The 22,414-nt window shown below is 59.1% G+C and overlaps 1 protein-coding gene across 16 annotated transcripts in view; it reads right to left on the reverse strand.

Annotated features, from left to right (window-relative positions):
- MAD1L1 (mitotic arrest deficient 1 like 1) overlaps window positions 1-22,414 on the reverse strand; it is a 425,682-nt gene that overhangs the window by 292,218 nt on the left and 111,050 nt on the right. Inside the window, exon 1 of one of the 16 annotated variants that reach the window (XM_055115670.2) lies at window positions 4,606-4,622. The exons of the other annotated variants lie outside the window; for them this stretch is intronic. The gene's annotated coding sequence lies outside the window, so the exon portion shown is untranslated. Of the gene's footprint in view, window positions 1-4,605; window positions 4,623-22,414 lie in introns of those variants that run through there. 16 annotated transcript variants of the gene reach the window in all.

The following is a 22,414-nucleotide window of genomic DNA, read 5'->3' on the forward strand; positions in this document are numbered from 1 at the left end:
ACTCTCCACATCATCCTCAGCATGAGACGCATCCTTGTCACTCCAGAGACAATGCCCAGAGATGGTGTCTTCTCCTACCCACTCCTAAGCCAGGCCTCTCCTCAGGTGTATAAGGCACACGGAGAAAACAGGTTCGGCAGAGGTGGCACTGTCCCCTCTCAGGACATCAGCTCCACAACTCAGGGGAGGCAGCCTCCGTGATGCTGCCAACACCTGGGTCAGCGCTGGGTCAGGCCTGGCCACGCTGCCTGCCTGCTGGAGACGCGCGTCCTCTCCCACCTCGGGGCCCCTGCGCTTGCTGCTGCCTCTGCCTGGAACGGGCTCTCTCCCCTGCCCCTGCACCCCACAAAGGGGCATCTCCGACCACGCTTCAGCTCTCAGCCCACATGGTGTGTCCAGAGAGAGGCCGTCCATCTGGCCACACTGAGGGCCGGGTCGCAGCCCACGCCATGGCTGCCCCGACGGGCCCTGCACACACAGTCATACCTGCGCTCCTGCACTCAGTGAAGGCCTGGGCCTGCCTGCCCCGCCGCTCGGTAGACGGCACATGGGACATCGCCATGCCTAGTGATGACGTTTCTGTTTGGAAGAAGTGGGTGAGCACCTGAGAGGACAGAGGGTGAGGCGATACAGCCGTGCAGCAGATCTCACCCGCCCCCGAGGCCACTGCACAGCGGCGGGGCTCTCGACCACCGTGCTCTTGGTTGGGCGGGGCAACCCCAGATGGGCCAGCACTGGGGCAAAGCCCACCACCAGGCAGCCCTGGGAGCCCCTGCGAAGGCCTCTCAGGAGCCGGGCAGCACAGCCAGAACACTGAGACTCGATCCCACAGGGGAGAAGGAGGGAGCGGCCACGAGGGGAGAAGGAGGGAGCGGCCACGAGGAGGAGCCAGGGAGGCGGCTACTCAGAAGGCAGGTGCTGTCCTCCTCCCTGCCCAGATCCCAGCAGTGTGGCATAAGCAGACCCCCTGAACCGCTGTGCATGGAGTCCCTCCGCATCCCCAGGCAGAGGGACAGTCTCACAGGTGGTGTCCGGACTCTGGAGATGGGGTGGGAAAAGGCAAGGAATGCGGGGAGACCACCAGTTCTGATGCCACGCCATACAACACTCCACCCCGCTGGGCGTGGGAGAAAGAGGCCCCCAGGCACATGGCAGAGAATTAAATATGCAGCCGGTGTCTGGAAATCATTCAATGAAGGTAAGGAGTGTGCTCTTCAGCAGCCTGCCTTGAGCAAAAGCATCTCGTGGCAGATAAGTAATGATCAGAGCTCTCCGGGCCAACTGCACAACAGGCCATATCTGTTATTAAAGGCATGCTGCTTTGATGACCAGAAACCTGGATTAGAACCACGGCAGGCTGGGCCTCCATTTGGGGAACCAGGACAAAGGCAGAGCAGATAGCGGCAAACTCCTCCACAGAGGCAAGCCCGGAGTCCCCTGTGCACTGGCGGAGGCTGCTCAGCCCGAGTGGCACTGCACAGGCTCCTGAAGGCAGATGAGGCCCCGGAGAGAAAACACAGGAAGACAGCCCCTACAGCCCCGCCCCTCCGCGAAGGAGAGCCGTCACGGCGGCGCGATAGCAGGCCAAGGGGGACGCAGTCTGGCATGTGGAGGCGGCCTGTTGCGTCAGATCCCCGACCCGCATGTCAAACACGCTGGTGCCTACAGGGGGCGGCTGCGGCACCTGGACACTCAGAACACGCGCTCTGCCACCAGAGACATGCTGGGCTCAAATGAGAAGGAATGAAATGCCAGCAACTACAGATCTTCCACGAAAGCTCCCCTTAAGCCAGCTCTTCGGTTTAAATGAATTTACTCCTCGTTAAATTCTTAACCTGAAAACATAACTGTTTTATACTTACATGCCTCATTCTGACATCCCTAACGCCTTTGCCGTGAAAGACCTCACTGCCAAATCCCACTTTAATTATCTGAGTACAGGTCACATAAATCACTGCAGCTCCCACGCCAGGCCACGCACAGCCATGTGGGCTCAGCCTGCAGCTGCCTCTCCTTCCAATGTGCAATGCAGGGTAGGTCCCCCCGCAAGCCCTGGGGACTCTTTCCGGAGCTCAGGGAAGGAAACCGCTCACCTCCTAAATGTTAAAACACGAAGGGAACTACGCACAGCCCGCCTGGAGATGGGATCCCTGGCACAGCCCGAGGGCTGACCCACCCAGTCAGAGCCCGGCTTCCCCAGGGGCCGGACGCCGCAGGGAGGGGCTGTTCTGAAAAGAGGTCTGCCGGGAAGACACTGGCTGTGCCTCTGCAGCCCGGGAGAGCCTCGCTCTCTGAGGCCACGAACACCGCACCGTCCTGCTTGGGGATATTCCAGTGAGCAGAAAGGGAAGGTCTCTGCAGACAAGGGGTTGGTTACTAACAAAGGGCACTAACACACGAGCTGGCTTCAGGTGGTCACAGCCTGAAAGGCAACAAAGCCAGCAGCGAGGTGGAGTGAAGGGGCCCAGCTAAGAGCAGGGGGAGGAAGGCCTCGCAGGGCAGAACAGGCCGCAGAAACGGCAGTGCCCTATGGGGCGGTCTCTGCTGGCCTGGCAGCAGCAGGCAGAGCAAAGCGTGGGCTCCACGGGAGAGTGGGCTCCACGGGAGGGTGGGCAGGCACAACCTGCGCTGGGGCAAGGCAGGGAGCGTGGATCATCACCCGAGGCATTCATAAAGGACAACCCAAATGTCTGCTTTGTGGCTGCTCCTACACTGCCCTGAAGCCAGGAAGTAACGAGGCCAGGAAGCCCTGGGACCAGCCATGCAGCCTTGCCAAGGCCAGCCACGCACTGTGAAGGTTCTGAGGGAAAATGGGGCCTCTCTCACCACAGCCCTGCTTTACCTGGTGGCCTCAGCCTGTCTCCTCACCCCCGCACGGTCCAGTAAGAGACCACCTTTCAGATGAGACCAGAAAGTCCAGGCAAGTGAGACGCCCAGCCAAGACCCCAGTCCCACCAGCTCCAGCTCTCTCCTCCTCAACGCTCCTCACCCACCCCGCTCCCCAGCTCCAGGGTAGGGCAGCAGGAAAGGCCCCCATCGTCACAGATGCCACCTAGCAACACCTTCTGGAGCACAGTCCCAGAGCCCTATCCAGCTGCGGCCCCACAACCAAAGGGCACCAACACCTCAGCCCTGCCCCTGCCCCTGCCCCACACATGGCCCCGCCCCTGCCCCACACATGGCCCCGCCCCTCCATTCTGCCCAGCACGAAGCCCCACCCCCCAGACCCACCTATCACACACAGCGCCAGCCATCACACAGCCCTGCCCCAGCACACGGCCCCACCCCTCCACCCTGCCCAGCACACAGTCCCGCCTCCCACCCCCAGCACAGGGCCCTTGCCCCACTAGGCCTAGGCTAGGAATTGGGCCCTTAGTGCTGGCACATCGGCAGCGCCCCTCCACTGCGTCGGTGCCTTGCATGAAAGGCGCGAGCACGGCAGGCCGCTTCTCTATCGGATCTACATGTCCATCCCTGGAGACGGCCATGGTCACTCACACTCCCCCCTTCCCAGGCCCAGCCCCACCCTGCCCTTCCTTCTCTATCGGATCTACATGTCCATCCCTGGAGACGGCCATGGTCACTCACTCTCCCCCCTTCCCAGGCCCGGCCCCACCCTGCCCTTCCCACATGCGCTCCTGGAAACCTGTGCCAAGCCAGCAGGCTCTCCGAGGCTCCCTCTCCAACCCCGCCTAACACCAAGGAGGACACGTGAGCTCCACTCTCCCAGGGGTGGGGGGAGAAGGCAGGCCAGGGGCACAAATCCCTCCTAGGAGACCACCTCCCTCCTCTCCAGCCCACCAGACCCAGGCTAGCATAGCCCGTCACACTCTCGGCCCATCCCGCAAAAGACGCCTGCAGCTACACTGGAACGCGTTGTCTCGCATGGGCTGTAGGGCCTCCACGAAACCTGAGAGAGGAAAGTCATCATTCAGTCCCTTCTGCAGGGCTGCCCCTCCCCAGCTGTCATGAGTCCATGCTGCAGCCGGCTCTCTCAGATGGGAGCCAGTCACCCTTCAGCCCCCAGGAGGACTCGTGATGGAGACCCTCCTGGCCCTGGCTGAGAGACAGCTGAGTGCAGACCTGGGCAGGGGCCCGGGGGTCCAGAACGCAGCTGGCCCAGTCCCCTAGAGGAGCATAGTCTAGTGTGAAAGAGCCAGGAAGCTCCTGACGCCGTGCGTTCTCACAGGGCCCGGCCCCACAGCCTGGGTCCCAAGGACAGGAAGGGCACCCACATACAGCATCACTCAGCACCTGGGTGCCTGGGACAGCCGGAGGGCCTGAGGATGGCAGGGCACCGGGAGGCGTGGAAGGAGGCCAGGCCCACATCCCTAGCAACACAGAGGAGTCGCAAGCACCTTCCCCGCAGGCGGTAAGCCAGGAGTGTGTGGGGCAGGACAGTCAGAGTTGGTGAGGTCTCGCTGCCGGAGCATCTGGTGGCAGGAAGCCCAGTCCAGAGGCTGCAGCCCAAGCCACAGCAGCCCTGGGGCAGAGGGGGCTGGCCCTCGAGGATTATGTGGTCACTGCAGGGTGGTCTTTGCCATCCCACCACCTCCCCCTGAACTACCCACAGCCTCCTCGCTGGACCCCTGCATCCTCACGCACCGACACACTTCCTGCTCCCCATCCCGAAGGCCTCTTTCTCCAGGTCGCTCTTCCGACTGTGTGAGGTAACCATGCCACTACCGCGCTTCCAGTCTTCAACAGCTGCCTGCTGCAATCATGCTGTGATCCCCGCACTGTGCCAGCCCTGCTGGCGTCCCAGCAGCTCGTCTGTCCTGCTTGGTCACCCCTGCCCAGCCCCCGGCTGCCCTCAGGCCACTGCTCAGATGCTGCCTCCTGGAGAGGCCCTGCCTGGCCCCCAGTGACGTCTTTCCCACCCTGTCATTCCACAACACCCAAAGCGTTTCCTTCACAGTGCTTTCAATAATTTCAACGCACTTCCTATGTTTCAAAACATTAGAGGGTATTTGAGGGTCGGAGATGGTAAATGCATGGACACAGTGATGGGTGAAAATGGTTTCTCAGCTGCCACCCAGACCTGCAAGGGCACCCATGGGGATGGTGCCTGGCACATGTCGCTGGACTGTGTCCCGGGCTGTGACACCATAGCTCTCCACAGAAGAGTCCAGGCAGGGGGCAGGAGACACCGGCGCCCCCCACCACCCCCCAACAGGATGCTCAGTGGGGACATGGAACCCATCCAGGTGCTCGGAAAACACCTGTTTTAAAACTTGCTGACCAAAAACCCCAAAATGGATCATTTTTAAATACAAGGAGCACTAAAGATTTTCATTATGTACGATAACATTCCCATCAGAAGAGAACAAACTTGGGGGCTGTAGCAAATGAATTCCGGTGGGATTCATGTCCGCTGATCACTATTCAGGCCCCACCTCATTACCATAGCAGGCTTAATTGGCATTTCATCCCCACATTGTGTCTCACAAACGAACAAGGTGTAATTATGGTAAAAAGAGCGCTCCGACGGTTTTGGTTTAATTCATGTCATTCATCCGCGTCAGAATCAGCACAGATGTTCTACTGGAGGACAGAGAGGAAGATGAGTGGCTTTCAAATTATACTTTTTTAGTTTAAAACTTTATTTAAAATAAAAAGTTATTTAAGTGAAATTTACAACACAGTGTTTTTCTCCCTTTGTTTTGCTTGCTATAGGGCATTAACTTTCAAAGGCTGGTTCTGCTTAATTTGATTTTTCATTTTCAAATGAACATCTGTGTTTAGGTCTAAAAAGCTCTTTGTTTAAACATACAGAGCCCCAGAAAGGGTCTGAACAAAGCCCTCCTCTGTAAACACTTGATTACCAGGAAGGCTTTTCAAAGGGAGCCAGGGGTTGGCAGAGGGGGTTTCATTCTGGCTTTCTCTCTAAGGTCAATAGAAACTTTCATCTCCTTTCCGAATGGGAGAAACAAAGGCAGCAGACCTGGGGGAACGGCTCAGCCTCGAGCTCCTTCTGAGCTAGGGACGCGGCAGGAGCGGCTGTCAGAAGTGGGCCCAGGTGGCCTCCAGGAGCCGGCCCAATCCACAATCAGTTCCATCCCTTCTTCACTGGCGCATCTCTGAGCCAGCTCCTAGGGAAGCGCAGGGCCCCCGCGAGGGCTCGCAGGAAGAGCACGGGACAGACCAAACAGGCGCTACCAAGTGTGGGTTCCACACCCCCACCCGGCCATTCCAGACGCCTCCCTGTGCTGCGCACACAGCCTCCCCGCACCCGCTCTGCAGCTCAGAGCTGCTCACCCTCAGCTCTGGGTCCTCCACACCGACTTCGGATTCCCATCAGAGGACAGGCCCTGCCTGTGGGCCCATCACCATCCCGTCTCCCACCTAGACGGAAAACCTGAGCTCTGCTCCTCCTGAAATGAGGCCAGCCCTCTGGTGTCAATTCATGCAACTTCCCCGGGCCTCGGCTTCTTCTTCAGGCCACATGGACAGTCCCTGCCTTAAGCAGCCCATGAGGGCACCGGAGGCGCACACACAATCAGGTGAGGAGAAGCGGCTGCAGCAGCAGCAGGGAACACGGCAACACAGGAGCCGAACCCAGCACAGCGGGAGCCCCACGCCCGCCAACCCCAGGAGGACACTCAGGAGTGGGGCCCCAAGGACTCTGTCATTTCAACTCACTTCCTATGTCTGTAAACGTCAGAACTCATAGCAGGGAGGTGTGCGGCCTCAGGATCCCAGCAACAGCCCCCAACAGCCTCGAGATGCTCTGGCGTGTCAGCTTTAGGGACTACATCAGAAGACTTCCCCACAATCAAAGACTGTCAAGAGCTGGTTAACGTAGGAAGTTTAGCAAGAGCTCACTGCGGCTGTGTGGGTCTAAATAGTTTTAAACACTTCTGTGTTTTTATAGCATTATATTTAGAAACCTCTAAATAAAACTCATGGCGAGTGTTGCAATAATATACATTTTTTAAACTAATTGAATGTTGCCATTACAAGTGCTATTTTGGACAATCTGCTAAATATGTAATTTAGGAATTAAGATTCATATCTTACAGGATACGCTAATTATTCCTTTGAATCCGTTTGGGTACTTTCTGAACACACACAAGAAGTCTGAGAGTTGGCGACAATATCCACCCTTCTTCTCCACAGCGCAGAGGTCAGGCCACTAGTAAGGGCACAAGCGTGGGCTCAGCACAGTTGTGAGAGTGCAGACCCAGCTGCGCAGGCCGGGGGTGGCCATGAGGCCCATGCCTTTCCAGTCCAGGAGGCTCCGGCTCAAAGCAGCGGGAAGTTCAGTTTATTAAACCACAGCCGATTTTCCTAAGGCTCCCCTCCACTGATCTCACACACGTTATCAAAATGACACAGATGTCCAGATGGCAGCACCTCGAAGATTCTTGAAGTCTCCTTCTGTGGCTTCAATGACACAGATGTCCAGATGGCAGCACCGCAAAGATTCTTGAAGCCTCCTTCTGTGGCTGGACTGTGCGCTCACAGCCGTGCCGCCACGCCCCACGCCTCGGTACACAGCAGGCACAACTGAGCGAGCAGCTGCCCGGCTGCTCCTGTTCCCTCGGTGCCTCGAGGTCCCGGCTCAGAAGCCATGCCCAAAGCGGAAATCAGACCCCGCAGGGCTGTGACTCGCACAGCCACCTCCTTTCCTGTGAAGCATCTACTTCTATTAATACAGCCTGAGACAGAGTTCACTTCTTCTGAAGTCACAACCCAACAGTGATTCGCTCTGACTCACACTGGCAGTGGAGAAAACTCTGGAGTGACTCAGACGTGCGGCAGATGAAGGCCTCCTTCCCATCCTCAACACAGCCAAGTCGTTTTGGGTCTCAAGTGTCTCCCTTTTGTCCCAAATCAAATTTTTCTTGCTGAAGAGCCATCATTTCAGACTATTAAGATGCTTTCGGATCTGTGACGGGCTTCACCAATCAATAAAAGCTACTTCTATACCGAGACTCACCGCCTGCCCCCAGGGCGGTCCGAGCAGGGAATTCCATGGTGCACACCCATAAGAAGCGCTTTCTGCGTCTCACAGGACAACAGCCGTCTGCGCTCAGACCCCACCATCTCCCTCAAACACAGTTTCCCAGCAGAGCCGAGGAGTTGACGGTGCGGGCAAACCCTTCCTGTCCAATCAAAGCTCACTACATCCCTGGCTTGCTCTGCTCTCACCCCATCCCTCCCTCGAGTCCTGTACACAAGTGAGGGGAGGAAGAACGGATCAGGAAGCAGCAGGGTACAAAGAGCAGAAGAGAGCTTCAGTCTCAAGTCCACAGGGCACGCTGCAGCCAAGTCCTCCGACGAAAAGTAAATTAAAGACAAGAGGAACAAAGAAGAAACAGGGAGAGAGGAGGAGCACACACACTGAGCATCCACTGTGCCCGCCCCTCGCTCCCCCCACACCATGCCGTCTGTGTGATCGTCCCACAGATGAAGACTAGAGGGGCTCGGGAAGCCGGGCCTCAGAGCCCGCAGGCGCCTCCATGCACCCCTCCACCTCTGCACGCTGGCTGCCCAGCCCCCGGTCCCAGGCGTGGAAGCCTCCCAGGCGGCAAGGAGCTTTCGAGACCGTGGCTGCTCAGCCCTTGCTCTCTGCTCTAGTCAAGGAGCGTGCCTCGGAATCAATGAGGTACAGTCTTTCCCTAAAGTCACCGGAGAACAGAGATCAATGAAAAAGGAGGAAGGGAGGAAAGACAAAAGACTTGAGAGGAAGCAAAACGAAACCAGCTTAGATTTGATCCCGATACGTGGGAAATCAGGTGGGGAAAAGGGGCTACAACTCCGTGATGACCACAAGTCCAGAGGGCTGTGCAAGCCAACACAGCTGGGGGCTGCAGAAAGCACCACAACAACTGGCTGACGCCAGGTTGGGGCCAGCAGCCGCACACTGGAAAACGCAACACACAGCCCACGCAGCCCTGTGGGGGCAGCTAAGCCCAAAACCCTGGCGTGGCCCAGCACGAGCAGGCCTGTGCGGAGTGGACCTGCACACAACGCGAACGCACACACCGCGAACGCACACACCGGATGCTTCCCGCAGTGGAGACCCACATGGCAATGTCTTCTGAAGTTAAAAGGATGCCAGGATCCAGCAGTCCCACTCCTAAGTATGTGCTCAAGGAAAAGTAAAAGTTTAGATCATACAAAGCCCACATTTCCAGCAGTTTTACTCCATTTCACCAAACCCAGAAACAACACAGATGTCCTTCAACCAGTGAACGAATAAACAAGACCCAGAGCAGCCGTGCCTGGAGCATCACTCAGCAACGAAAAGCAGCGCTGCAATTCACACAGCCACGCGGTGAGTCCCAAATGCACCTCCATGAGCCAAAGATGCCACATTTGTATGACGTTCTGGAAAAGGCAAAATCACCAGACAGAAAGCATGCTGGGGTGGCCAGGGAGGGGAGTCTGGGGTGGTGGGGCTGCAAGTCAGCCCCAGGCATGTGAAAATGCGCAGCTGCACAGCAGAAGGGCATATGAGGCTGTATAGATAGTTTTTTTTAATCAACCAGAATGAAAAAGACTCAAAATGAAACACCAGCTCTAAGCGGTAAACCTAAAGGAACCACAAACAAAGAACACAACACCAGGCGGTGGGAAACACAACGGCACCCACGGTGCTGAGAAAACGCCACTTCCATTGGGAACGGTAGGCCAAGGACAGAACGGCCTGTCCACAGACACTGCACCCTCGCAAGTCAACCTCTCCTCACAGAGCTATGGATTAGCAATTCCAGAAAGACCCTGTGCGCACGTGAGGATTGGATGGGTAAGTAAAACATGGTGTGTGCTGACACCTGGGCTTCTCAAGACCAAGGAGACGGCACAGGAGGCGAGGACAGCCCAGGGGTGCTGGATGGAGCCAGTGTCAGGGTGTCCACCGAGGGGCCCTGGGGCCCTGCCGCACCCAGAGCAGGCAGCACCCCACGCCTACATCTCATCTCTAAGCAGCACTCGGCAACAAGAGGAAACAGGGCTCACTGGGAAAGTGGTGGACTGCGGGAAAAGGGCAGGAAAAAAATCTAAGTTTAGAGCATCCTGCAGTGCCAGATAGTTTGAAAAAAAAAAAAGGCTTTAAAAAAAGATGAGGGCAAATCACAGGGCACGAGAGCCCAACTGTGAGAGTTCCCAGTGGCCAAGGCTGAAATAACGTGAATGAACCAAATCAGCAGAGCACTGGGTCTGAAGTAAAACAGAGAAGGAAGTAACTGACACAAATAACCTACTCAACGAGGGGCAGAGCCTCCCTCAGCAAAGCATCCCACTCAGGAAACGGGGACGAGGGGCAGAGCCTCCCTCAGCAAAGCATCCCACTTAGGAAACACGGAAGAGACGGGCGGTCAGAAAAACCACCCTGTGGCCATGGTGACAAGCCCCGCAGCTGAGATGCACCAACAGATGCTTGAACTAGGAGGAGAAGTTTTTGTAAGAAATGGGGGCCAGGCGCAGTGGCTCACAGCTGTAATCCCAGCGCTTTGGGAGGCCAAGGTGGGTGGATCACCTGAGGTCAGGAGTTCAAGACCAGCCCGACTAACATGGCGAAACCCCCTCTCTACTAAAAATACAAAAATTAGCCAGGCATGGTGGCGGGCGCCTGTGGTCCCAGCTACTTGGGAGGCCAAGGCAGGAGAATTGCTTGAACTCAGGAAGCAGAGGTTGCAGTGAGCCGAGATTACACCACTGCACTCCAGCCTGGGCAACAGAGCAAGACTCTATCTCAAAAAAATAAAATAAAATAAATAGGATATTTGCATATTCTCAAAGCATCTTCCCCAAGATACTTATTATCAGAACAAAAGCCGCAGCCATGCATTTAGGGAGGCCTTCACCAGGTGACTGGGGTGACCACACCCGCCACAGAACATGGTGATGTTGCACACCCCGACATCACACACCCAGAGGGACATGACATCCCTTTTAAGATTTTCTGTCCAAAAATGCATAGCTTCAACCTAATCATGTATAACATCAGACTCGCTCCAACTGAGGAACATCCACAAAACACCAGCCCGTGCTCTCGAAGAGGCGGGGTCACGACGACAGGAGAGACCGAGGAGCAGATTCTCTCCTGTCCCAGAGTGCAGGACAGGGCCACCAAACGCCACGGGGATCCCAGGCCAGATCCTGGCACGGAAAAAGGAGCTCAGTGGGAGAGCCGGCAAGACCTGAACGCAGTCAGGACCCGCGCCTGCTGCACCCAGGCCTTACAGCTTCTGATAACTGTACACGGGCTCACAAGACGTTACCCTCGGGAAAGCTGGCGGAGGGTGCGTCGAAACATTCTCCACGACTTCTGCAACTTTTCTGTCAGTGTAACATTATGTCAAAATGAAAAGTTCCCAGAAGAACATGCCGGACACATGAGAAAGACAAAAGGGCAAATGGCCGGATGGTAATGACTCATCCCAAAGGCCATCTGAACACACCTCGGGCGGGAGGGCCCTGAGCCAGCCCGCAGTCTGAGCAGGGAACCTGGGGGCCTTCCCTACACAGAGCACAGCTCCCACCCTGCAGCACCGCCCAGCCGGGGCTAACACCAGAGGACACCATCCTCCTTAAGGCCACAAAGTGTATGGTCCTAGGGCATCTTTCCTGAAAGAGACAATTGCGAGAAATGAAAGCCTGGCTGCCGGGATCAATCTTGCGGGTCGCCTCCCTGCAGCAAGGCCCAAGCCGATGTCACGTGGCAGAAGGATCTTCATGAAGATGAGCATGGCTACGACTTGAACGGTGGTTTCTTAACAGGGTCCAACAACTACAGCCTGTGGCCAAATCCCACCCACAGCCTGTTTTTGTAAACAACTTTTGTTTTTTTAACAAAGTTTTGTTGGAGCACAGCCACCCAGAATCAAATACGAATCGCCGCTGCCGCTCTCACAGCACGATTGCAGAGTTCAGCGTCTTCGACAGAGACCGCCTGCCCGGCAAACCCCAAAGAGCCCTTCTGGCCCTTCACACAAGACACCTGTCAGACCCATCTTTTGAGGCCCACAGGTAGTTCTGGGCTCTCGGTAAGAATCTGCTTCGCAAACACAAGGGCCTCGAAGCCCTGCCTTCCGGTGAGCACCGCTGCAGCAGCGAACCTTCCGGAAGAATCTGTTCCCAGGGTAGAAACAGTGACGGGCCAGTGCCGCAGAGAAGAGCAGAGCGCCTGGGAGACCTGCATCAGAGCCCGAACAGCTGGAGGCGCCAGCTCAGTGTGTATCCCCGCCCCGCGACCCAAGGCTCCCCCAGAACCCGGGGCCCACCACTGGCACACTACGGAAGCAATCCTGCAGGAGGACATCAGGCCACGTTCACACCACGGGGCGCTGGCTCAGGACCCTTCCCAGCAATTCCCGCATGTTCCGGGGTCAGAGGAGGCGCTGGACAGGGTCCCCGCGTGTTCCAGGGTCAGAGGAGGCGCTGGACAGGGTCCCCGTATGTTCCGGGGTCAGAGGAGGCTGGACAGGGTCCCCACGTGTTCTGGGGTCAGAGGAGGCACTGGACAGGGTCCCCGCGTGTTCCGGGGTCAGAAAAGGCACTGGACAGGGTCCCCGCGTGTTCCGGGGTCAGAAAAGGCACTGGACAGGGTCCCCGCGTGTTCCGGGGTCAGAGGAGGTGCTGGACAGGGTCCCCGCGTGTTCCGGGGTCAGAGGAGGCACTGGACAGGGTCCCCGCGTGTTCCGGGGTCAGAAAAGGCGCTGGACAGGGTCCCCGCGTGTTCCGGGGTCAGAGGAGGCGCTGGACGGGGTCCCCGCATGTTCCGGGGTCAGAGGAGGCACTGGACAGGGTCCCCGCGTGTTCCGGGGTCAGCGGCTGGACAGGGTCCCCACGTGCTCCGGGGTCAGAGGAGGCGCTGGACAGGGTCCCCGCGTGTTCCGGGGTCAGAGGAGGCGCTGGGCGGGGTCCCCGCGTGTTCCGGGGTCAGAGGAGGCGCTGGGCGGGGTCCCCGCGTGTTCCGGGGTCAGAGGAGGCGCTGGGCGGGGTCCCCGCGTGTTCCGGGGTCAGAGGAGGCGCTGGGCGGGGTCCCCGCGTGTTCCGGGGTCAGAGGAGGCGCTGGGCGGGGTCCCCGCGTGTTCCGGGGTCAGAGGAGGCGCTGGGCGGGGTCCCCGCGTGTTCCGGGGTCAGAGGAGGCGCTGGGCGGGGTCCCCGCGTGTTCCGGGGTCAGAGGAGGCGCTGGGCGGGGTCCCCGCGTGTTCCGGGGTCAGAGGAGGCGCTGGGCGGGGTCCCCGCGTGTTCCGGGGTCAGAGGAGGCGCTGGGCGGGGTCCCCGCGTGTTCCGGGGTCAGAGGAGGCGCTGGACGGGGTCCCCGCGTGTTCCGGGGTCAGAGGAGGCGCTGGACGGGGTCCCCGCGTGTTCCGGGGTCAGAGGAGGCGCTGGACGGGGTCCCCGCGTGTTCCGGGGTCAGAGGAGGCGCTGGACGGGGTCCCCGCGTGTTCCGGGGTCAGAGGAGGCGCTGGACGGGGTCCCCGCGTGTTCCGGGGTCAGAGGAGGCGCTGGACGGGGTCCCCGCGTGTTCCGGGGTCAGAGGAGGCGCTGGACGGGGTCCCCGCGTGTTCCGGGGTCAGAGGCTGGACAGGGTCCCCACGTGCTCCGGGGTCAGAGGAGGCGCTGGACAGGGTCCCCGCATGTTCCGGGGTCAGAGGAGGCACTGGACAGGGTCCCCACGTGTTCCGGGATCAGAGGAGGCGCTGGACGGGGTCCCCGCATGTTCCGGGGTCAGAGGAGGCGCTGGACAGGGTCCCCGCGTGTTCCGGGGTCAGAGGAGGCACTGGACAGGGTCCCCACGTGTTCCGGGGTCAGAGGAGGCGCTGGACGGGGTCCCCGCATGTTCCGGGGTCAGAGGAGGCACTGGACAGGGTCCCCACGTGTTCCGGGGTCAGAGGAGGCGCTGGACGGGGTCCCCGCATGTTCCGGGGTCAGAGGAGGCACTGGACAGGGTCCCCACGTGTTCCGGGGTCAGAGGAGGCGCTGGACGGGGTCCCCGCATGTTCCGGGGTCAGAGGAGGCTGGACAGGGTCCCCACGTGTTCCGGGGTCAGAGGAGGCTGGACAGGGTCCCCACGTGTTCCGGGGTCAGAGGCTGGACAGGGTCCCCACGTGCTCCGGGGTCAGAGGAGGCGCTGGACAGGGTCCCCGCATGTTCCAGGGTCAGAGGAGGCTGGATAGAGGCTCCACATGGCATGTCAACGCCAGGCCTGTGGACACTCAGTCTGCGTGGCTCCCGCATGGCCACATCCAGGGAAGCCACGGCCCTACCCCCAAGGTCAGGACTATTCCTGGCCAAACAGAAGGACCTGCCGCGCATGATCTGCATGGAGCGCTCGGAGCAGAGGGAACGCACTGAGGCGCAGCCATCAGGAGGGGAACGGTGGCGGGCCCTGCGGGAAGAAGCTCTCAGAGCAGGGCGGGCTGTCCCTCTTCCCCTTCCACCTGCCCCAGGCCCACACCCTCTCCTGCCAGCACCCCACCACCTAAACACAGAATGCGGCTGCGCTGCCGGAGACGGTGGAGGGGGGATAAGGCTCAGTGGGAATGGGGCCCAGCCCCACCGCCCACCACTTAACCACACTCCCTAACCCAAATATCCCTCTGTTTTCTCAACACTAAATAACTGAACCACACGCCCTAACCCGAATATCCCTCTGTTTCCTCAACACTAAATAAGGACCAAGGTGACCACAGAAAAAGCTGAAGGGCGTGAGCAGGACCTCACTGTCCACACTGACATGTCGGCTGCTGCTCCCAGTGGCCCCAGCTCCAGGCTCCTCTTGTGCCCCTTCCCAGCACAGAAGGGAGCGAGAGCCAGGCCCAGGGAGCGGAGTGCGTGGGTGCAGCTGGAGGGCAGGCGGCTGTGTGTGCGCCAAGTGCCGGGAGGACGAACAAGACTCAGGCCTGACTCATCTCATATTCCTGAAGCACCTAAAGTGGGCTGCACACAGCAGGTGTTGAACAAACGCTTCCTGAACGGGAGCGACAAGGAGCCTCTGTCCTCTAGGAGACGAGAGCCTCGCCAGGGAGGACTGGGGAGCCCCCAGAGAGCCAGCGCAGACGATGAATGCCAGGGCAGGGAAACCAAGGTGTCCCCAGCAAGACCCCAGGTGGGCACGGCCTGGATAAGGCAGGTACCCACACGTGGCAAGCCAGAGGGTTGGGGGGGGCTCCTGTGTGTACACAGGGCTGCAGGAGGTGGCGGTCAGCGGAAAAGCAGTAACAGGCCATGTGTCATACTGGTGCAGGGGGCCCAGGTCCATCGGACTGGAGCAGAAAAACCAGAGAAGAAGCCTGAGGAAGAAGGACAGGCCACCAGACCCAACAGGGAGGAAGGCGTCTGGATGTCCCAGAGTTAGTGAGAGGGCCTTAGCCAAGGAGGCAGGCACATCACCAAGTACGAGGTGGTCTGCACCCTGCCTCTGCAGGCCTGGGCGGTGCTGCACAAAGTCCCAGGAGATCCTGAAGTGTGCCCTTGGTAAAGAGGACGGTGGAGACAAAGAAGTATTTGCAATGAACAAGTGAAGGCCCACAGCAAACACCCAGCATGGCACAGCACTGGGCACCACCCGAAGACAAGGAAACCCGACCTTGGGGAGCTCCCAATGCAGCAGGAGAGGGATCCAGGCTCTAATGCTGGGAACACAGCCTTTTCTAGAGATAGGCCTGGCAGAGGCAGCCAGGCAGGCAGCCAAAGCGGGCAGGAAAGACCAGAAGCAGCTAAGAGTCTCCTGCAATATCCACATTCCCCAGGCCCCTCCTTCCTGAACAGTCTAGCGGGCCCTGGGAGCCACTGTCAGCGAGGAGCAAGGCTCTGCAGGGAAGCTGCACCCCATTCCCAAGGGCACCTTCCCAAGCCAAGTCAACCCCTGTGCAAACTAACAGGCAGTCCAGCTCCACAAGCACTGCTGGTGCGGACAGCACAGAGGCTGGGAGAAACCCACCAACAGAGGCCACCCACATGGTCGTGGTCTCTACAGACAGGCAGCTGCCCATTCACAAGGAGGAGGCATGATATGATATGGTCTGACTGTGTCCCCACCCAAATCTCATCTGAAACTGTAGTTTCCATAATGCCCACATGTCATGGGAGGTGAGTGAATCACAGGGGCAGTTACCCCCATACTGCCGCTCACATGATAGTGAGCTCTCGAGAGAGGTGACTGTTTTATAAGGGACTTTTCCCCCTTTTGCTCGGCACTTCTCCTTCCTGCCACCATGTGAAGAAGGACGTGTTTGCTTCCCCTTCCACTATGATTGTCATTTTCCTGAGGCCTCCCCAGCCATGATAAACTGTGAGTTAATTAAACCTTTTTCCTTTATAAATCACCGAGTCTCGGGTATGTCTTCACTAGCAGCGTGAGAGTGAACTAACACAGGGGTAAGAGAAGAGAGAAGCCCTGCCAGGGAGAGGACAGCAGCAGGAAGCACCCAACCATGAAGTGTGTGTATCCACAGGGCCCCACTGGCCTTTGGGGCAAAGCAACTCACTTGTATCCACAAACATCCCAACAACTGCCAGACACTCAGCATCCCTGGCCCCAGTCCCTTGCATAGCAATGGCCCCTCAAGTACACCCCCAAATGTTCCCTAGTGTCCCTCAGCACGGGGCAGGACAGGAGAGGATCAGGCCACCCAACTGCCCTAGGAGGCTCCAGCCCATCAGGCCAGCTCAGTGCCCCTTACCCACCCTCCACCCTGTGCACCCGACACTCATCCCAAGCCGCCAGCCGGCCACTCCTTACCACAATGCCGGACGCTGTGCTGCCGGGGGTGCCACTCAGCCGCAGCCTGTCAGACCCTCCACTGGAGTGGATGGGGCAGCATCCAGGGCACAGTGCTAGCCCTGGTCTGGGGCCTCCTCTGCAGAACGGGGCCTGAGCCTGACACACACAGGACGTGGTCGGCGGTCACAGATCTACACGGCACACTGTGCAGGTGAACCCTTCCTCCTGACCTGCAGGACCTCCCCCTGTGCTGCCATCAGGCTCCCAGAAGCAGGAGGTCAGCCCTGAGTGATGTGCCAGAGCCACGGGAGCTTGGCCGTGTGGGCGCGGTGAGCACACAAGGGGTCTGCCCAGCATCCGCAGTGCATGGCATGAATGCGGCAAGATACACACCACTCAACACACTGGGCCAGCATTTTCTCCCCAGCAAGCACTATCAAGGCTGTTCTTGGTGACAGGCCCTCGATGTCCAAGTTTCCTGGGGCAGGTGACGGAAGTGAAGGAACAGGGCCGTCCCTTCCAGCCCCTGCCCACATACTGCTGCCCACACACTGCCTCCATGGCAGGTTCATGCTGCCTCGGAGCAGGCTCGGCTCACAGTCTTCCTTCCGGATGAGGGGCTACCACCAGCTAAGCACATCCCTCCAAAAGCCACGTCATATCTCACAGGCATTTCACAGGTGACGTGAGGCACGTGCAGACACGTCCCTAGCATTCCACAGCCGTCTGGGTCACAGCCTGCTCTCAGAGGAGAAGCCACCCCGCAATTGTGCCTCCCATCTCTCTCCTTGACCTGCAGCGCAGACCTGGAGCTGAGACGTCCTCGATCAAGGCCAAAAGCTCCACACGCCCAGCTGCCTGGGCTCGCCCCAGCCTCCAGCCCCACGTGATGGTCTGCCTCCCAGACCCCTGCGCGGACAAGCAGGAACGGCTGGGCTCGAGCTCCAGGGCTGCAGGGTGACTGCTGCCCGGTGCTCTTGGTGAAGCGGTGTTTCCACAAAGCAAGAAGGTTCAGGCCAGGCAGCCTGGACTCCTGCTGTGTTTCATCTACTGTGACATTTCTCCTGTTCCAGTGCCCTCCTCTCCCTCTCCCATTATCCCTCCAAAACAAGTGACCAAAGGAGTGCCCCGCCCCTGGTTCACAGACATGAGAAGCTTCCAGGCTATGGCTCTCTGCAGTGCCTTCCCTATAGCGTCTCCATCACCCACCCTTTCTGACAGTGGCCCACATGGTTTAGGATGGGGTGAGAGTCCTCCATCTCCCACCCAGATGCGCTGAGCAGGAGCTGTCGTGGGGCGCACACTCTCTGAAGCTGGGCAAAGCTGGACGACGCAACAAGAGCAGCTCTTTACATCCTCCTGGCCCTATGCAAGTTGACCCCAGGCAGCTCTCAGGTCCCGACTGTGGGGACAGCACGTGCCCGAGCTCTGACCCACATGCAGACATCAGAGGCCTCCAAGCCCTTGACTTAGTGGCAGGTGGGCTACAGCTGCAGGACAGAGGGCTGGAGCTCTGGAGGGTAACCTGTGCTGAGTGACAATGCACCCTGAAACCCAGAGTGCTCCTGAGGAGGGAGAGCCTGCCAGTCCAGCAGGGGACCCCTCAGCACAGTCCTGGCTGCACCCATACAGCTCACACAGACGGCAGCCACACACATCCCGTGACAACTGTTCCAGACCCCTAGGCTCTTTCCCGCTGGCTCCTCGCTGGGGTCCAGGACTCTGATCTGGGACCTCCCCTCCTTCCAAGCACCCAACCAGGAGCTCCCTCTTCCCTGAAAGCCGCCCTCAGCATCCTCCTCACTCCACCTCCTCCCAGGATGCGCCCAAGGCATCCCTAGCAATGCCCCAGGTGGAGGAGCCCCAGTTCATGCTCTCCATCCTCAGATCAGGCCCTCCCGCTCTCCCTGGGGACCAGGTGGCACCTGCCTTTTCACTCCTCCAAATGAAGTGGAGCCTCCCGCAGTCCCACGCCCCACACTGGGTCTATGGTAAGGCCACTTCCCCCTCTCTTGGCCCTCTCCACCTGCTGGCTTTGCCCAACATTCTCCCTTCCCCAGTTGCCTGTCCTTCAGGACCATTCCTTACAGACTGGCTGCAGTGTGTCCTTACCCCAACAGCCCCGCCTGTGTGTTACAGCAAATGGTACCTCCTAAAGTCTGACCCAGCTCAACACCCACCACCACTTCCTCCCAGCTGATAACGAAGCCTGCGCTGCAGCAGCCTCTGCCTCCACAGCCAGCACCATCTTCTGAGAAAGCCTAGGACTGGCCGCCACACCCTGGAGAGCCTGGGGGCGCAGCCTTGGGGTCACCATCCTGCAATCTGCACGGCTTCCAGAGCCTGGCACAGGGAGGAGGCACTCGCAGTGCAGGAACCAAGTGGAAGCCCCACACCCAGGGCGCTGCCTTCTGCCAGACTCCCCGCGCCCCCACGGGTCTGACTCTTGCCCACCCCACCCAGAGGCTTCCTCAGAGCCAGGAACTGTGTCTTCTGTTGCTTTGTTTCCCCAACAACACAAAACCAAGGCGTTTCAGAAACATAATAATTATCTGAGAGTATCACTTCGAAAGAGACTTGTAAACAAGAGCATATGCCAAGAAAGGCAGGGGGTGCGGGACAGGAGGCGGGAGTCAGCCTGCGAGCCCCCATGGGAGGAACTCGGGGGACAGCAGGGCCTCAGGAGCTGCCACCGTTTCCAAGGCTGCAGGCAGGGATCAGAAAAGGATCCCAACAGGCTGGTGTGGCCTCCAGGGTGGGGCGAGGAAGGTCTTCACCCCTGCACCTGCTCTAGGGCAGGTGCAGACCTGACGTGGGGAGGCCCAGCAAGGAAGACAGGCGGCTGCCATCACAGCACAGGTGGACTCGAGGGAGATGGGCCCAAGTGGAGTCGCACGGTGACGGCAGGGCTCCTGCAGAGGCACACCAGCCCCAGCCGCAAGGACACTCCCAGCGCAGGCTCCCAGGGCAGGCGCCCCACCACAGCATTCACCAGGACGAGCTGGACCAGGTGGCTCTGGGGCCCTTCCCGCCTGAGGCCTCACGATCTGAGTCTCCACTCACTGGTGAGCCCCATTTCCATGTGAGGTGTAGGCGCTGGGTGCTGCCAAGAGGACAAGCCCAGATGCGGCTCCCCCACCTCTCCCAACCTCTGCTCAGCGTCAGAGCGAGGCTCCGCACCAGGCCCCCAGCACCTGCCAGGCACCGTGGGGACAGGCAGGGATGAGGGAGGCTGCGGATACGCCACACACACTCGGTCCAGCTGGAGCCTCCCGGGCAGTGGCAGGCACGACCTCACAGCCCCCACGGGAGGGTCGTTAACAGATTCCCGGTGGCCAGAGGTATACCACCAGGCAGGTGCTCACTGACACTGTCCCCATGGGTCAGGCTTCATTAGAAACCACAGACCTCAGAATAACAGGCCTCTGGGCTCCTGGGAGGGAGTGGGGCAGGACTATGCTGCAGATCACGGCATCCTGGAACTGTTGCCAGCAGGAGGCCGCTTGGGCCCAGAGCCAAGGAGGCCAAACTCAGCCTCCAGCACTAGAGCCTGGGGGCCAGGAGTCCTCGAGGGTTGGGTGGGGAGGGAAAGGCCCCACCTTTCTACGAGCCTGATGATGTCCCACCTCCCTCGCAGGCCTGTGAGGTCTGTCTCACCGTCCCTCCAGAAGGTGAGGTGTGTCTGCCTCGCTCTCCACCCTCTCCAGCACCGGGCAGGGGCTGGCACAGCAGGAACACAGACCCGTGCAGCAGCCAGATGTGGGGACACGTGGACACCTGAGGGACCGGCAAAGGCCCACAGAAGGGCTAGAGAGCCAAGACGCACCAAGACACTGGGGAAAAGACCCTGGGTGTTAAAAGTAGCTTCTGGGGTGGGGAGGGGGAGACTGGAGGGACAGAGGAACTCTTGGGAAAAGGCCTTGAGTTTTAAAAGTGTCTTCCTGGCTTGTCTGGAGGGACAAGCAGAACTGCCACTGTCTCATGTCATCCACAGAAAAGCCATCACCAAGAGAGGTCGGAGCAGTGGCCACCCCGCATGTGGCCAGAGGGCTGGGACAGAGGAAACCCGCGAGGGCTGGAGAAATGCTCAGACTGCCCGCGTCAGACCTGTCCACCTCGTGTGCCTTGCCTAATCTCATACCTCAAAGTGTCTTAAAATATTATCTAGCACCTTGATAACTGTTACTTAAAACAGCCAATCACTGGCTGGGTGCGGTGGTTCACGCTTGTAATCCTAAAAGTTTAGTAGGCCGAGGCAGGCAGATCACCTGAGGTTGGGAGTTCAAGACCAGCCTAACACAGACAAACCCCGTTACTACTAAAAATACAAAATTAGCCAGGTCCCAGCTACTCGGGAGGCTGAGGCAGGGGAATCACTTGAACCCGGGAGGCAGAGGTTGCCATGAGCCAAAATCACGCCACTTCACTCCAGCCTGGGCGACAGAGCGAGACTCTGTTTCAAAAAAAAAAAAAACAGCCAATCACCAGGTCCCAGAATCACAAACCAGGGAGCTGACGCTGGCCTGCTCCAGGCAGGTGAGACTCAGGCAGGAAGGATACAGCCTTGGTCCAAGCAGCTGGCAAGTCAGCCCCAGTGCCAGAGCCACGACTGCCACCTGTGCAGGTGCATGGGTGAAGGGTTGCTAAAGCTCACCCCCAGGCGCAGCTGGGAAGTCAAGGCGCAGGATCTGTCCAGAGTTGCACATGTGCCGGCCATGGTGTCAGTGTGGGTGGTGACGGCCGCCGTCCACCCAGCGCCCCTCCCAGGTGAGCTTCCCCGTCACCGTCTGCCCATCCTGCCCTGGTAGAGAAGTGTATTATCAAGGCGACCAGTACCTCACCTGCCTCCCTTCTGCTGAGTCTGGCTTAAAAAGCAGCAGGGGAGCCGGGCGCAGTGGCTCACACCTGTAATCCCAGCACTTTGGGAGGCCAAGGCAGGCGGATCACGAGGTCAGGAGATTGAGACCATCCTGGCTAATGTGGTGAAACCCCATCTCTACTAAAAATACAAAAAATTAGCCAGGCGTGGTGGTGGGCGGCTGTAGTCTCAGCTACTCAGGAGGCTGAGAGGCAGGAGAATGGCATGAACCCGGAAAGCGGAGCTTGCAGTGAGCCGAGATCGGGCCACTGCTCTCCAGCCTGGGCGACAGAGCGAGACTCCATCTCAAAAAAAAAAAAAAAAAAAAAAAAAAAAAAAAAGCAGCAGGGGAGCTCAGCCAGCTCCGGGACTGAGATGAAACTGCACGCTACAGCTTGGAGACATTGCGGGAGGGCTCCCAGCAAGCGAAACTGGGCTGGGGTGCAGGACGGAGAGAGGGCGCTGGTGAGGCCCTGGTCCTGTGTGTGAGGGCGGCTGACACCCGGTGGGCTCTGTTTGTGCTTGAGCTGGTGACGGTAGGGTTTCCTTCCCTGTCAAGCAGGAGAGCACCCCGGTCCACCCAGGGAGCACCCAGGAGCCAGCCCCGCCAAGGGCACGCATGGGAGGCGTCAATCCCCTGGAGGGCAGCAGCCCTCAAGCAAGGACTCACGGGGACATGCGATACCGGGAAGCGAGTCAGAGGCAATTAAGCCTGTTTCAGAGTGGGCTTCGCAGGCGGCGCTGAATCGATAGATCCTCTGGCAGCGTGGTGCTGCAGGTGAGGAATCAATCAGGTAAATGCCTCCCAATCTGTTCCCGCTGTGCAAAGAATCAGCGCTGTTTACCACTCAAGCCAGAAATAAATAAATAAA

The sequence above is a fragment of the Pan paniscus genome, chromosome 6 (genome assembly GCF_029289425.2).
Source record: "Pan paniscus chromosome 6, NHGRI_mPanPan1-v2.0_pri, whole genome shotgun sequence".
Taxonomy (NCBI): Eukaryota; Metazoa; Chordata; class Mammalia; order Primates; family Hominidae; genus Pan; species Pan paniscus.